Source organism: Belonocnema kinseyi, chromosome 10 (assembly GCF_010883055.1).
Source record: "Belonocnema kinseyi isolate 2016_QV_RU_SX_M_011 chromosome 10, B_treatae_v1, whole genome shotgun sequence".
In the NCBI taxonomy this organism is placed as follows: domain Eukaryota; kingdom Metazoa; phylum Arthropoda; class Insecta; order Hymenoptera; family Cynipidae; genus Belonocnema; species Belonocnema kinseyi.
Genome location: NC_046666.1, coordinates 54,248,689 through 54,251,758, shown reverse-complemented (window position 1 = coordinate 54,251,758; position 3,070 = coordinate 54,248,689).

Here is a 3,070-nt window from a genome sequence, read left to right as displayed (position 1 = left end):
TATATATTTATTTATTATATTATTTTATATTATTTTTTATTAATTTTATAAACCAATTATATAAACAGACATTTATAGACATAGAGAGATAGTATTTTCTCTTAATTTTGTTAAAATTACGTTTTCAGTGATGTTTAATGGTAAAATTTTCTGATCTGATATTTTTTTTAATTTTATAAAAAAAATGCCCAGTGAATATGTTTGAAGAGCAGAGAGAAATGGTTTTTTTTGAGTTTGTTAAAATTTTGTTCTCAGTGATGTTTAATGATTCACATTTTTAATCCAATATTTTAAAATTATTTTATAAAAAAATGCCGAAAATAGAAATATTAGCAGAAGAAATATTTGTTATACTAGAGCGAAAAAGCGAATGTTTTCTACCTTTATAAATTAATACCAGGAATTTTTGTACATAATTTTTTGATAAAATTAATAGAAAATATAGAATGACAAAATTCTTCACTCTCCATGACTGATTACATCATTTAGGGAAAATAATGAGAACAAACTACTTCTCTCTACCTTTAAATGTCCATACTAGGAATTTGTTTATATAATTCTTTTATAGAATAATTAAAATATCGGATCACAAATTTATTTCATCAATCAACACTAAAAACATAATTTTAACAAAGTTAAGAAAACATACTATTTCTCTCTTCCTTTAACTGTTGTCACTGGGCATGTATTCATACAATTGGTTTATAAAATTAATGAAAAAGATCAAATAACAAATTTTCACAATCGAGTATTATTTTGTTAATAAAAGCAAATACAAAAATGTACTTGGAAAACAAAAATTCCGTAATGTAGACTATTTGTTAATATAATTTATTTATAAAAATTAAATTTACCAGATTATAATTTTTTTCGCTTTTAAACATCTCTGCGCATCTATTCCAGTGATGGTGGACATAGGAAAATGTTGTCCACGAAAATAAACAATAAAAAAGTTAAAATATATACTTTTTCGCTACTTGCATCAACATAAATGATAAAATACACAAAAATTTTAAAATCGGGCCACATACATCTCTTTAAATTAAATGCTTAATATTTTTAAGAACAAAAATAAAAAATCAGTCAAGAATTGCCCTCTAATATTCTCAAAGTTAGTTTGAACCTCCCTTTTTTATTTCATCCCAAAGTGCCTCCTAGTGGAACTTCTAAGCCATTTTTTGTGTGATAAAATTAAATTTATGGCAGTTCTTTTTTAGCAAAAGGTAGAAATTGAGGAGGTAGCTCTTGCTAAATTTAAAAAATTTAAATTTGTATTTGTAGGTGTGGGTGTGAGAATGTGACTCGTTTTACTATTTTCTATGGGCAAATCTCTTTTATGGGGATTTATTAACTGGCCTCTGAATAAACATGTTGAATTAATGTGGTTTTATCACCAGGAAGTGAACTGTGGAGTTCTTGATTCCAGCGAAAGGAATAGGTCAAGATTACATGTGGAAACTGAGAATGTATACCCGCATCGTGGGCAGAAAGTGATCTAGTATTTTAGGATTATAGAGAAATTGTGAATGAAATTTACAGCTTGAATTTATGATAATTTTCATATTCTATCACTTATTCTAGCTTGACGTGGATTATTATAGAATACCGTTTGATGTCAAACTCGGAGGCAGTTCATAAAGACAAAAGTTTAATGCGATCTAAAATCGTATTGTTTTTCTTCTGAACAATATTGAATATTGTACCTAATAAAAAGATTTTAAATTTATAATCTTACGAGAAACCTGTATTACCATCAGGGAATAACAGAATTTCTTAACGTCTTTACAGACTAGATGGAGTTAGGAATTAGAATTGTTTAAAATTAATTTTCTTCTGAAAAAGATCTCTTTTCTTCCAAGAATAATAATAATTTCAATAAATATAAATGCTGAAAGAGAGGAAGAAAATTTTTACTACGTTCAAATCCTAAGCTGAAATTTTAACTTCAATTAGAAAAATTTTAAATAAATTTTTTCTGAAAAAAGATCTTTTCCTTTCGCTCAGCTGGGAAACGAAGCACAGAACTTCTAATTTCCGGCTGGGTGATTTTCACTTGAACTACTAAGGAGATCAAAAGAAGAATCCTTTTTTAAGAATACACGCAGTATTTTGCCAGTTGTAATTAGTTAAAGTTTTCAAGGAATCTGTATTATCATCAGAAAATAACAGAATTGCGTAAAGTCTTTACAGACTAGATAGAGCTATGAATTAAGGATTTTTTTCATTCGACTTTTTCTGAAAAAAGACCTTCTGTTTTCACATGCATTATTCACAGCGGAGCGAAAGGAAAAAATCTTTTTTTTTCAGAAAAAATATAAGTAACACATTTTTTAAGTCATAACTCCATCTAGTCTATAAAAACGTTAATCAATTCTGTTAATCTCTGATATTAATACAGATTCCTGGAAAAAATTGACTTGTAACACCTTGCAAAATAATTCGTGTATTTCTGAAAAAGGATTCTTCTTTGGACCTCTTTAGTAGCTTTAATTCATAGCTTCATCTAGTCTGTAAAGACGTTACGAAATTCTGTTATTCTCTGATGATAACACATATTCCTTGAAAACTTTGAATTGTAACATCTTGAAAAATACTGCGCTGATTCCTGAAAAATCATTCTTCTTTGGATTCAGCATTGTTATTTATTGAAATTATTATTGTTATTTGAAAAAAATTCCTTTCATATAAATTATCAGACAAAAATCGCCTGTCATAGTGCAATACCGCCACACAAAATGTTGATTTTCTCGGAAGAAAATAATTGTTTGTATCACACATTTATTTCTCTAACACAGCGCCTCTATAGTTTGAGTGAAAGTGTTTATTTCAGTAAAGAAAATAGAGAATTCGATTTTTACTTTTTTTAAGATACATTTTTTCACCCGAATTCAGAAACTCAATATATTGGAAGAAAGTTTTTATTTTTTATTTAAAATAATTATTACATTATTTATTATCACGCGCAGCTGAGCCTATTTCAATTTTTGTGTGAGTTAATCAGTAACACGTCATCTCGGAAGTGGATTTTCGTCTTATCTTCTCCTGAATATTATTTGTAAATCTGATTAAA